Source organism: Trichogramma pretiosum, unplaced genomic scaffold (assembly GCF_000599845.2).
Source record: "Trichogramma pretiosum strain Unisexual culture from Peru unplaced genomic scaffold, Tpre_2.0 scaffold9, whole genome shotgun sequence".
Lineage (NCBI taxonomy): Eukaryota > Metazoa > Arthropoda > Insecta > Hymenoptera > Trichogrammatidae > Trichogramma > Trichogramma pretiosum.
In genome coordinates this window covers 2,917,161-2,931,822 of record NW_019641697.1, presented here as the reverse complement: position 1 = coordinate 2,931,822, position 14,662 = coordinate 2,917,161, and the positions used below count along the sequence as shown (strand labels likewise).

Genomic DNA, 14,662 nt, shown 5'->3' with positions numbered 1-14,662 from the left:
GTGCGTGTGTGTGGGTGTCCGACACCGTTTTCCACTATTGGCTCTTTTTCTTCTTTTTTTTTATAACTTCCCGCGCGCGTGCGATTACGTGCGTGTATGTATGTACACATTTATATACACGCGTATACGTACTTTGTGTGCATCGAGAGTGAGAGAGAGAGCTCGGCGCGACAACGCCGACGACACCTTTTGTATACGAATGCGCGTCGAATCGACGGTTTTTTTTAATATACTTGTAAACGCCTCGTGCAAACTCGTTGACACTTCTAGCATGAGATTCCAACTCAATTGCCAGAACTCAGCTTTTCCTCTTTTGATTTCTGACAATATGGGCATGCGCCATCTAGCAGTAACTCCTGTACTAATTGGTGCTTACTTTTGGTGTATATAACGACGAGGGGCTACACAGCGTTTCAGAAGAGTCCTGCAACGCTAAGTTATCTAAAGAATTCAGTTCTTCATCCACCAGAATGAGCATTTTGATACATTTGGCCCGAGGGTAAGCTCACTCGTGCGAGTGTGTCGCACTGAGCTCGTTGACCAATGACTATTTACACGCAGGTCGAGCTTTTTTTTCCTGTTTCGAGCCATGCACCGATCTGTTTAGCTTACTTTTTTAAGAGAATGGCTGAATTGCGTGTACTCGACATGCACGCGCCGCGCGACTCGGTGTGCATAATTACATTATATATTTCAAAATAGAGTCAGGAACAGCGAGGAATTCCTGTCTGCGTTATTTTGCGCAACGGTGACACGGCACAACCGCGAGCACATGGCTCAGACTCACCAGAAAAGTATCATTCGAACCGCATAAAGTCAAAAAAGCTCTCGGTTACTAACTCATCGCGATAATCGTCTTCATCACACATTCGATCTCACGCACAGACCACTTAGCACTCTGTTACAGGTTCGCTCATGTGCGATCGGGCCTCTCGATATTAAAGCAGAGCATATTACGATCGGCTTTCCGAGCAGCAGCTGCAACTCTCCGCTGTTGTTGTTGCGTTGGCTGCGTTTAATACGACTCGCAGTCGACGAACACTGCACTACACTCGCGCGAGGAGAGGAGACCGTTAGGATCGGCGAGCTGCGCGCGATGATCGGTATATAGTATGCGCCGCTCCCTTTACGCATTATAACACACACACATAGCTCGTCTATCTATCTATCTCTATATGTACAAGTGGTAGCTAGCATGCCTATGCTCTCTCTCTCTCTCTCTCTCTGTATACGGTTAATTCGCACCGTAGGGATGTATATAATGCCTTTTCAACGGGGGCCGTTAACTCTCTTTCTCCGTCCGACTTTATATTGTATGTTACGTATAGAAATATATAAATATATGAGCCCGTGCTGGTGAATGGACCGTGGACCAGTAGTATTTAGGTGCGTACGGCACATGCACATACGCATCAGGCATGATTAGATGGTAATTTAATGGATAAAAAGAGAGAGATGCTTTAGTTCGCGGATCGTTAAGCTCGCCTGATTTTTACTTGGCGAGTGAAGCTCGTTACTCTGTGATGCAATATGCATATGCACATTCTAGCTCATTTTTAATTCTTCATCATTGGGGCTCGCTCGAGCGTTGTAATTACGGGCCCGACGTCGCCTTTAGTGGGGCCTCGTATGGTACGCGACTATTATAATGCGCGCGCGTGTGTGTCGATAAAATGTATATATTTATTTATTTGCGTTCAATTAACGCTCGCGCCCAGAATTCATTTGTGTTCCAGGCCATTTGCATCCGCGAATGCTGGCCGTTATAAATGCAAGTATACACGCTATTTTTTTTTCTGCTGCTGCCGAACACTCATCAGCGCGGGCGCAATGCAATTTCGATTGGCGAGTACTGCACACGCGCGCATACACATTATATCGGTTGAAATCGCGCTGCAGTTGCCATACACGCGCGCGCGTGCTTCGTATTGTAATTCGATGCTTTTTTAAAGAGCGAAGCGCAGTACAGCTACAGTATACTTGAATCTCGAGCGAGAGAGGGAGAGAAAAGCTGCACAAGCTGGACGCGCCATGAATATTGAATGTGCGCGCGAGGAAGGCGACGTCGCGCGTACAGTATACAGAGAAAGAGACTTTAATGGATTTAGTTACGGCCGATTTATGAATTCATAATTTTCCCGCCGTCGAGCGACGCGCCTGGATGGCACGTGGAAAATTGCGCGGCAAACTCGCTATAATGTAGATATTGTTTCCCCGGTAGTATTACGCTGCTGCTGTATAGTAGTGGATCGCAATGCGCGTACCCAGCCTTAACGATAATATCGAAAGCAGCGGCGGCAAAAAAAACTAGATCTCGCTCTATATAACGTCCGATGCAGTGCAGCGCAATGCAATGTGGTGATGTAAAAAGTCCTGACGCTCGTGCGTATTTATATATATACGGTACATATAACGCAATGCACGCGTACACACGATCGCGCATGGGAGAATAAAATGTAGGACTCGAGAGCGATACGTGCCCGCTGATAACCATGCTAATGTGTGATATTTGCTCCTCCCTCCCTTGCTGGAATCGCATTATTTTATTGATATGTATAAATATGACATCTGTGTGCATATAAATGTTTTACGCTTGAATGCGAGTAAAATTATGCATATGCGTCAAAGAACTAGTGTCGATGATGAATTGCGCAAAATCATCTCTCTCACTCACGAGAACGGAATTACATTTACACTCGCACACACTTATTCGTCACTTAAAGCAGCGCTAAAAAGATAAATAGTCATTGCGTGATACACTCACGCGTACCACTGGCCGACTGAGCCTGTTATTATTGACGCTGTGTGTAGATCGCACGTGTGTGTGTGTACCACCGGATACCTGTGCTCTGCGCGAGTGTGATTTATTTAAATTTAAACACGAGTATTTCTGGTGTAAAGTGTAACACACGTATGCGTTGTGTGCGGACCATCGCCGAACGTATGTATGAGCTGTCGGCGCGGGGCTTTCGGGCGTTATAATATTACGACGATGATGAAAATTTACTTGCTCAATAATAACGAGGTTCGCGGCGCGTAATGTGCTCGTAGCACTTTACACATACATATATTGATTTTTCACGCGCGTAATTTCGGAGCGCGCGAAAACAGATATTATATTATATAGAGGAAGTCGATTTTGTACACATTTATAAATTCGTGATGTAACCGATCTCTCGATATCGAGGAGCTGTATATATATACTTATGAACGAATATTATATATTCCGAGTGAGCTGCTGCTGCTACTGCTGCCGTGTAATCGCTCAATTAGTCCGTGAGTAAACACGATCGTATGTAGCAGAGAGCGCACTCGTATTATTACGCGAATATTTCCTTTCGCTTGACCCCGCGAAGCAGAGAAGGACGAGTACGTATGGTAGTAGTGCGCGCGGCTTAAAATCGTTACGCGCCGAGGAGGAGGAGGAGGAGGAGGAGGGCGCGCGATCATCCATCAAGTTGCGTGTACACGGCGGCCACCCGCGAGCCCGCGTCATCATCAACATCGAGAAGAAAAAACAACATCGCGTACGAGTTGCATTATGGAAAAAGAAAAACAGGAGGAAAAAAAGGCCACGAGGTTTTGCGCTCGATGAAAATGAAAATGATAGCTATATATACGTATAGCATATAGATAGAAAAACATTGTACCGCGAGATCATCGTACCTTGGTATTAGCCTCTTTGGCGTTTTACACTTGGTCTTCTTGCTTTTTTTTCTTCTTCTTCTTCTTCCGCTGCTCTGCCTGCCCTGCCTGCGCACGCCTGGTTATTAATGAAGCTCGCGGCCTGGCTCGTTCTGCCAGCAGCTACTCTCATGGGGGGTGGGCGAGAGCCTCTCTCTCTCTCTCTTTATTGTTCGCTACTTGGGACGACGCATCGCTGCTGCTGCCTCTCTGCAAAAGTCAATTAACGACATAATGATTAATAAAAAAGAAGCGACTCGAGCATTATTATTAAAATATTAGTTGAATATTATCGCATTATTATAATTTATGATTACTGCGCTCTCGAAAAGCCAACGAGTCTATGCCTACAGCTCGCTGATGTAACGCGTATACGCATTATAATAGAATAATGATATATCCTTCATAGAGAAAAAAAAACCTCGTGGCTTGGCTCGCGCGTTGTATAATACACAACCCAGCGCAGCACCGAAGGAAGTCACGATTCGTCACCGGTGTTAAGGAAGAGGAAGAAGAAGAGGCGCACATAATGAACATTAGGCATAGAGAGAGACTAAACAACTGCACACAGCGCACATACGCATACATAGAGGCAGACAGACAATACAAACTACCATAATATGTGTGCAAGGCTCAGCTCGTCCTTCGCTACTTCCGCCGCGTATAATATGACGCGCGCTCCTTGTTTTATATATTATATATTGTGTATAAGAGAGAGCTTGTACTATTATACAGAATAGATATGTGCGTTTTGAAATATAGCCATTGGAACTATTTAATTAGCCGCGTTACGGGCATTAAAAAGTGCCCTCGAGCTGCCTGCCTAGCTGCTGTTGTCTATTTCTTTTGATATAATAATTGCGCAAAATTTTTCGTTAATTGGCTGCAGCATTATAAGCCACGAGAGAGAAAGAGAACGAGAGCAACGAACGACAGACGGTGGCTCATCATAATCGATGATGACGAATAGTTGGGCATTTTCTCCGAACGGAGCTCGGCAACTCTCTTTTCTATGTACCCACACACTCGCCGATCGTCATTATCATCATTATCATCCCCTGCCGCGCAGAACGATCCGCAAGTGTACTCTATAGTCCGAGAGTCGTGCGATATGTCTCGAGCGTTGTTAGCGCGGGAAATGCCCGGCCGTAGTCACCGTCGCTGCTGCTAAGCTCGCCGCGCAGCGGAGGATACGTTTTCCGTGAATCAGTGGCAATGATCGCGGGAAGTCATTATAGATTATGAGTCGAGGCAGTCTCGTAGCAGTAGGCACAGGATGCGTTGATGAAAGACCTTCGTGATTTTTACCCCGTGCTGCTGCCAGCATAGGCTTGTTGTAAAAGACACGCGGCGCTGTATCTAGACCCATCGGCATTCGACTGAAATATTTTGCTCGAGCCAATAAAGATTTTATTTGCTGCTGCTGCTGCTCCGCGCGCGTTTTGTATGCCTTTTATGTACGTTATACATGTACTACATAAATACATCGCTTCGCAAGAAACTTGCATGCATTAATCAAATGGCGACGATCGATTGACGAAATATATCGATTTTCTCTCGGCGCGCGGCTGGAGATACAATACGCGCCGTACATTCGATACCTAGTGTTAGGGACCATATGCACTGGCTGACTACGACGCGGACTTTGAGAGGGAGAGAGAGAAGGTATCGAATTATTCAAACAATTTGCGACCTTGGCATACGTAAAACCGAGCGCATATACATTTTTCAAAGACAATCGATACGTCGAGCCCCGCGATACTTATATATATACGTGCACTGCACAGCTTTACAGCACACACACACACACATACCTATCCGCACAGAGACAGCCGCGAGAGTAGCGAGCCAACTGGGCGCACTGTCGACGTTATGCTTTGCTGAAATATCTTTATGGCACATACGCGTTGTAAATTTCCACTTTACTCCCGTTCACGTGTACTGTATGTATATGCGCCGAGGAAAAACAACAACAATAACAACCCTTTTAACCTTGGAAAAGTGCGCGATAATAATATGGCGAATATCATTAATCATTGCTTTAAAGCTCTTTGGCTTATGGCTCTGTGTGTGCCTTTTTTTCCTCCTCTCGCTCTCTCTCACTCAACAGCGTGCAAACGTAAAATTGCTGCAGCTGAAATGTATATATGTATAAATCGAAGTATGCGCGCGTTCTTCAACAAAGCTTATATATGTGCGCGGCAAAGGTACCTACACTATCTATGCACTTCTCTTTGAACAAGTGCGTGCGCTCGAAAGAGAGAGAGAGACTTTCATTGGGCCATTACTCATTCGAGACGATCTTCTCTCTCCAGCTCGACCGAACGAAGAAAAGGAATACGAAATTTTGCTCCCTTCTTCAGGGGGAGACGAGCTGCTGAACGTATAAAAATGCCAGAAAAAGAGCTTGATTAAAGCTCGCGAATAACAATTTTCTAATGACCCGCACGGTGAATCTTTCTCCTATCCTCCGGCGAAAAACGCGCGACTTTAGCCGCGCGAATTATACACGCGGAGATACACGTCAGTCCGCGACTAAGCAGGTATTTTAGGCGGCCATTCAATATTTCAATGGGAAAGCACATAATATTTAAGTCTTTAGAGTGTGTTCTTCAAGAGTGCCACTGATTGATGGACTATGAATCAGAAGAGGCACATCGAGGTCGCGCCTATTCATTTGAATGACAATGGGGCCCCAACGAACGACCACACGATGACAGTAAATTAGATTTAATGATTCAGCTCGCGAGAAATTCAAATTCTTTTTTTTTGCATTAATAAGGTATTTGGACAAGTATGTGTTTTGCAGTTTTTCAGGCACGCGTGCCTGCTGTCATATAACGCGGGAGTAAAAATATACGTACGTACGTACGCGCGCGCTGATATTCCATGAAAAAGTTATACAATTGATCGTGCGCGTATGTATAACACACACACACACCGACACAAGGTTAAGCCACTCTCGTCGTGCTGCTGCCGATGACTGTGGGTGCAAATGCTTATTAGCACCGAACGTAGAGCCGAGTTTTGCTGACGCATATTCGTACACGTTACGACGACTAGGCCGCACGCGTATATTTTTCTAGGCAGGTATGAGGAGATGGACGAAAAAAAATCTCACCTGCGATACGAATACGTTCGCTCAAAAAATCAAAGACGTTTGCGAGTCGATAAGCTCATTTTCTCAAAGAGCACGAAATACGATCTTTTTGTACCTCTCCTCCTCCTTCTTCTCCTCCTCCCGATGCCTCAATGCCTTCGTTTTGTCAAGCTTCTTTGACAAAGACGAAGCGCGCGCGTCGAGTGAATATTTTTCCGCAGCTTTTTTTGTTTTATTTTGTTTTTGTCGCAACTCGTCTCCGTATATATTCAGTATCGTATACGTATACGTTTGATCATCTTCTCTCAGCGACGACGACGAGGAAAACAATGCAAAAAGCTATAGGGCTGCTGCTGCCGTTGGAAGGAGCAAAAAAGTAATCTGCGACAACGACGCGCGACCTTGTCTTTCTCTCTCTCGCTCGCTCTTGACTCCTCTATTTATCCCTTTCGCTCGCGGGGCACACTACTACACAACGAGCGAGCGCGAGAGAGAGAGAATTTACGCGAGATTTTGCGATATATATACAAATACCAGAATACGTGTTGTTTTCTGCTGCTCCTTTTTTTGCTCTCTCTCTCTCTCTCTCTCTCGCGAGTGTGTGTGTTTGCTCGCGCGCGCCTTCTGATTTTTTCACTTCTTCTTTTCTTTTCTTTTCTTTTCAAAGACCGAAGGGGAGGATCCGGTTGACGACACGGAGAGCCGCCGAAGAGGCATAGAAGAACGAAGAAGAAGACATCATTTGGGCTCCTCTCGTGAGTGTTGCAGTGTGCCCCCTCGCAGCAGCTCACTCTCGTTTTATCGATCTGCGCGATCGAGATGTCTTTATACACACATACATACGTACATATACATTGTGTCCAAGGTTAATGTGTGTACATTTAGTAGAGACATTTAAATTTGTTGCGTGCCTCTTTTTTTGGTGTGCTGCTGCAGCAACCCAGTGCAAATTAAATCTACGACTATTGATTTATCGGTAGATATGCCGGGGCCCCGTGATTAATGCTAACGAGGCGAACCCCTCATAGTGTGTGTATAATAATATACACAGTAGTAGTAGTAGTACTAGTAGTAGTATACGAGGTAGTACACAACATCGATTATCATGCATACTATATGCACGGGGGTAGAGTAGAGAGGTGAATTACAGTATTTTTTTCAGCTCGCGACAACTATCAATCCACCACCGGCTAACTCTCGATCGGTACATGAGAATTACTTTCGCTCTTTTTTTTTTTTTTTAACTTTAGCGGCCACTGCTGACACATACTTTACACGCACAGCTCGTGTGTGTGTTTGTGTTGCGTGAGTGGCGGAGAGCAGTTGAGATATCGGACTCTGCTATACGCCGCTGCCCATGTAACAAGGCAGCCACACAACACAACACACAGGTGAAAGTAAAAGTGCATCCTCTTCCGAAGGCCGAGTTGTTTGCCAGGCGCAAAGAGAACAACGAAAAAAAAGGCAGCGACGACGCCATGTTAAGAACTTGTTCGAATTCGATTAAATGACCCAGATAACCTCGCGCGATATATAGCGTATTCATCAAAGGCACCAGGAGAGTTACATTATATACACGTATGGCACGTATACTACCATAAAAGCTCCTCGAGGCCTGCGCGCCTTTAAACGAGACTCGATTTCTCGCACGCGCGCAAATAATATTATCAACTTTTGATTGCGCGAAAATAAGTGTACCTGTATGTATATGCCCATGGAAATGAGCGTGACCGTATAAAGTATACTCGATGCACCATCTTCCTCATATTTTCTCGCTCGTGAAAGCGTAGGCGATGATCGTCGTAGGGGTGCACTGCACCGCGGATAATTTTTGTGGCTTTGAGAGCTCGACGCAGAGAGAGATGATTCTCTCGGTTCTTTGAGAATTTCTACGCCTCGCTTTCAAAGCCTAGAAAAAGAATCGTAAGGAGCTGAGAGAGAGGATCTTTGTCGGCGATCTTTGCGTTAATTGCATCGCAGGAATACAGCAGCAAATATGATCGTTCGTTATTTTAATTGACGTTTTTAACGACAGATCGTGAAACAATGTGTATCATGTTTTCTCTCGTGTACCACGTATATGATGGATTTCATGAAAATGATTGAAAGCGCAAAAAAAACAAGCCACGAGAAGAAGAAGCTAAAATAAATAAACTTTCGAATGATTTTTACGATAGAGAAGCGATTATTCTTAATAATCGTCGTAATAATTTCCGATCCTATCCCAGCTGTATAAAACCAACACACACACAGACACTGATACCGCATATATAATGTATATACGCGTGATGCTTAGCGGTCGGTCGCTTTCCATTTTCATCGTCTTCATTATTTATAGTCGCCGAGAGCCGAGCTGCCTCGTCGATCTAGACGCATTAAAAAACTTTTACGACGCACTCGAGAGTGCAAATCTCGGGGAATGTTTTTCCCCTACCCCCTTATCCATTTGCCATTTTTTTTTATTTTTTATTTTCATCATATTCTCATTTCAACTTAACCGCATTATTATTATCAATATAAAGGAGACAGACAATCGTAAAACTTCAAAATCAAGTCAATAAATCATAGCGACCTACGCACACGGGTATATGTACACATTTGTGTGTGTGTGTGCGCGCGTATTTATTTTTTCGCAATGGGACTCGTTTTTCGCGTTATAATGTACATTATTATATATATCTACTACTCTCTTGGCGAACCGAGACACGACACTTTAGGCGTCGGCTATATGGAAATACCGGTTTTTCCCTCAGTAATTTCATGTCTCTATATAACAATCTATTATAATGTACGCACACACGAGAGCTTTGATATAATAAAATATTAAAGTTTGTCCCGCGAGTGCGTATAGCTGCTGCTGCTGCTGCTGCTGCTGCTGCACCGCGTGGATAATAATTTTTCGAACAAAATGTTTTTGTCGCTCGCGAGTTCGCAACAGCATTAGAGATAACGAGCTTCTGACCTGAAAATGTTTTGCTTGCACATGTAGTATTCTAGTCTCTCTTTCTCTCTTTCTCTAAAAAAGCTAAACAAAATGCGAGAAACACAGCTATATACATGAGCTCGTGGCGCCTTATCTATCGCGCGTGCACATTTTGCCAAAGCGAATATTTATAATAAAAAAAAAAGAAGAAACAACGAAGCGGCATAGAAATATTTGTGCCTCTTTAAACGCGCATTTTTGCAAACACAGCTGCGCAATATACGCGATGATATATTCCATGTGTATTGAATCGAAAAGCGCCGCAGCAGCAGCCGAGCAAAGAGCATTCCCGTGTTCTTTTTTTTTTTTTATTCTTCTATTATATACGCTCGATCGAGTCCGAAGCAAGCCGACGAGAGAGCACAGAACCGCAGCAAAGCGATCGCGAGCGAGAAGAGTAAAAGAGGAGGAGGAGGAGAAGGAGGAGAGTTTTATAATGTATATAAAACGATGTATAGTCGGTGAGGATCGATCGATCGGTATATAATATACTCGACATTTTTCTCCGCGGCGCGAATTATAATCGCGTACGTCCGCGCGAGAGGAAAGGAAGAAATACTTCCTCGCGATGCGCCTCGTATGTTGTATTGCGCAAAAAGGTATCGAATATAGCAATAATAATCGACGGCCTCGCCGACGATGCTGTGGGTGTCAAGTGAGAGCTCGAACACATATGTAAGGTGTATATAATAATGACGTCATGGCCGAGTATTCTCGCACGTACACACATGCGCGCGTGTGTGTATTATAAACTCCAGCCGTAATAGCTTCTCGAGAGATAGATGTATGCGGTTCTAGTAGTGTACGGTAGAGATCTACGCTCGTCTAGACAATGATGATTAGTCAAGAATCTTACCTCTACTACCTGGTGCATGAGTGTGTCTATCATACTCTACTCCAGCTCTAAAAGCTATCTCGATCGTGCGAAAATCTGCCGCTCCATAGAGAAAATTGCCTTTCGCGCAGTAATTCTTTTAGCGTTTTCCATCGTACGCGTGGACAAACAAACTCACACACACATGTGCGCGACGATAGCATCGAAAGGGTCTTTAATCCCGCGAGCGACTCGAAGATTCCTCATCTCCTGAAGCAGAAGCAAACACAATCATAAAAGTCCGAAAAGCCCTTCCAGGAACGGAAAAATTACTCTCACTCGGACGACGACGTTAGCCAATATAATTATCATTTTTGCGCGAGAGAGAGAACAGATAAAAATCCTGCACAATTCGAGCTATGCTATATGCCATATGCAGCACCCCCAACTACAACGAGACCGGTTTATTATGTGTATTTGTCTCTCTCTCTCTCTCTCTCTTAAAAAGCCCAGGGAGGTTACGCCGTGTGCAGCGCCTGCCACTGCTGCCGCTGCTGTTCATGGGCGCTAATTAGTCGCCCGAGGCTCTTTTGCCTTTGCGCATGTATGTGTGTGTGTTATATTACACGGACCTTAAAGAGACGAGTGAGTATAACGTCGGGGAGTCAACGCCGTGTATTACATGCTCGAGCGAATTCGCGTGTAAAAAAGTAAAAAAAAATGAAATAGCCGAGAGAGGAAAATCTATTACATATTTTTTTTCGCGAACTTGTGAAAAAAAAAAATAAAAAAAAAATAAAAGAGATTCAACAGTAAACACACGCATAACTACATGTAATATAGGGCGACTTTATGGTTCTCGAGCCGAGCGCAATTTCTTTCCAACGCTGGCAGCAGCACATGATAATTCGTAGAAGTAGTAAAAAAAAAAAAAAAGGATGGAGGCTGACTGTAAAACAACAACTGACCCTGCGCTTGACGCCCAAGTGCGCACCCTAAACGAGTGCGTTAAATATAATAAAAAACCCTAATAACACACATATCATATATGAAAAAAATACGCACACCTCGACCTTTAATTCCAAGCGAGTGCGTTCAATTACGCTACATTATACATTTAGAAATATGCCGCGACGCGTATTGTCAACGCGACGCTCTCTCGAAACGTGATGAATATTTATGCGTGTGCCCTCTCCTCCTCTTCAACTTGCTTCGTGTGTCACAGGCTGCTGCTTGGCTCATAAGTGTAATATACCAATTATAGCGAAAAGCGCGTGGGCTCGCTCGTTCGCAGCAACACAACGCACAGGTAGCAGCATGGATTATCATTGCGTAACGCCGATGTGTAGTGCTTATATTCGCACACACACTCCATCCGTTACGCGGCTGAGGCAGTGGCGGCATTTCGAGAGCGCCGCGGCGAATCGACTTATATGGGCGCGGTAAACATAGTAGTGTGAGCCGAGAGAGAGAGAGATGGGTGCGTTTCGAGGACGATCGACTTCAATGGCTCTCTCTGCTCCTACGTACTATATGTATCTGCAACTAAACGTATACAGCTCGACCGTATAAGCGAGATTCCGTTCGTTTTTGTTGCTTTTCTCACTGTGTGTGTTGGGAAATTGAACCGACGAAAACGTATGTACGTGCACTTTATAATTACCCGCATGTGGACCGCCGTACAAAAATCTTCTCAATTAAATATTCCTGATAATACGAACAGTATCCTTTATATTAATATCGCGTTCGTGCGCGAGAAATAATTGACGTTTTCTAGGAAGAAATAGAGAGAGAGAGAGAGAGAGAGAGACCCAGAGGGGCACATACCTGCGTACACAGCTCGGGCTCTACGGAATGTTTTCGCTACAATTAATTATAATTACAAAAGAAATGTACGACTCTCCTCTCTCTCCGACTCCCAACTATATCGTAAGATACCTCGATGTATCGCTCGATTATATTGCGAGCGCGAAAAATTCGAAACGTACAGGTAAATATACGCACATCCTTCCGCTTCGCATGTCGTTGTTGTTGTTGTGCACTTGAAGCTCGCTGTGTGTAGTTTATCTTGTAAAAAAAAGAGTCGCGCGCAAGTGGCATTGTAACGTTCTCATAGTTATCGCGTTGGCGCGCGCGCGTGACTCGTTAATTGACTCTTTCTTTCTTTCCTTCTCTCGAGGGTGAATGTCATATGTACACGCGTAAAATGATTGTCTCTATACAGCTGTCGATCGTTGGGATTCGCTCATTTTTCGATGTTAATGGATAAATGATTTATCAAAAGGAAAAGAAACATGTTAATTGGCGACGGAGCAGCAGCTTCGGCGATTCGACCGCTAGATGTCACGATCGATTCCAAACGTGAAAAAGTACAATTCGGGTTTATAACTCCCAGTTAGAGCTGGGCTCTCGTACTAGATATATCTACAGTAGACACGCGGTCACTTTCTAAGCGTCTACAGGAGCCCAGGCGCGCAATTGAAGCCAGCCAGACGGAAAGTGAATTCGCACGCAGTTGCCGCCGCACCGCCGCGAGTACTTTGCACACACATAAGGTACCTCCTATTATGATACTTTCGAAAATCCACATGCGTTCCTCCGTGAAAGTCCGAAAGGTAGAGCGGCGGCTGCGTCGGCATTCATCGTTGCGTAACGAGCCCGCGAGCGTATTATATACACACAAATATACGCAGAGTCTCGGGTACACATTATACACCACGCGCATCGATCGAGAAGTTTAATTTTTTTTTTACCTTTTTCAATTCCGATTACGTATTGCAGCTTGTTATTATTTATCATGCGATGGATTTAATTCTCTCTCTCCCCTTGCCTGAATGTCAATCGCCCGGAGTAGTAGTAGTACTCGAGATCGTGTGCATTTATATACGCGGCAGAGAGAAAACCGTTTTCGCGCAGTACACTTATCGAATAGCCATAATGAGACTTAATTTTCCCGATATATATGCAGTTCGCTGGCACACGCGCGCGCGTATTATAATGCGCGAATGTTATATATATAGCAATGTGTAGCGTAAGAGACGATCGGTACTGCAGCGCACGCACATGTGAGTTTATAACGGTCCGCGCCGCCGTGTGTATAGAAAATTTTCTGCTATATGCGCCTCGCTCTCGCATGCATGTGCTATGCTATGCTTAAAGTGCGAATCGGTTAACGTTGCCTAGATATATACCTATTCGCTCTAGCCGCAGCACCACCAACCAACGCACACACACACACGTGCCATTATGGTGTTCACGCGATGATGATGATGATGGTGATGATGATAAGTGCGGTATACGCACGATCGAAATTATGCGCGCGATATAATAATAAGCCCCCTATATAGCTGACTTTTTTTCTCATAACGCTATAATACGCTTGAAAGACGCGGAAGAGCAAGAGTGGAAAAATCTTTATTTCCGAGGTGAAATTTCGGGATATATAAAAAGCTCTCCGCACTGCGCACGCGACTTTATTAGCAGCAGCAGTTCGACTTGGCAGTTTTCTCGAAATACGTATTACATTCGGCTGTGCGCGGAGTTACGATGATTGGATTTTCCTTTTTTTTTCTTCTTCGACTTATCGACGTAAACACACACGTACGGATTCTTTTTCATTTTTTACGCGATTCAATTTACTTCAGCTCACGAGAGCATGACAGCATATATATGATATAGAAAATTATACCACGCACGGATGGATCGTTTCGCCGCGTTGACGATCGGGGATCTAAGCTAGGCGACGAGGAGCAGCAGCAGCAGCTTGATTAGAAAGCCACAGCCGCTGCTGTTGCTGAAAAAATCAACGTCGGAACGAGAGACGAATTTCTCGTGTGTGTATGTGTAATGATATGTACATGTGAAGAAAGCATGAAACGGATCGCGCACGTGTATGTACCTTAAGAACGTATATGTGTATGCACACGATAGAGTATATTCGATTTAATTGTGGACATAAAAGAAAAGCGGGGCTAAGCTTAGAGCTAAAACTAATCCAATTAACGATGTTTCCTCCCGATGGCTGCTTCGTAGATACGCTCATTGAATATAAATGCGGAGATCCTCTCGAAATTAAATAAGG

The 14,662-nt window shown here is 44.4% G+C and overlaps 1 protein-coding gene across 4 annotated transcripts in view; it reads right to left on the bottom strand.

Moving 5' to 3' along the window:
- The window catches only part of LOC106649341, a 28,089-nt gene that overhangs the window by 9,013 nt on the left and 4,414 nt on the right, over nucleotides 1-14,662 (bottom strand). For all 4 annotated transcript variants that reach the window (XM_014366702.2, XM_023462235.1, XM_023462236.1 and 1 more), the window contains exon 2: nucleotides 3,667-3,894. The gene's annotated coding sequence lies outside the window, so the exon portion shown is untranslated. The remainder of the gene's footprint in view (nucleotides 1-3,666; nucleotides 3,895-14,662) is intronic.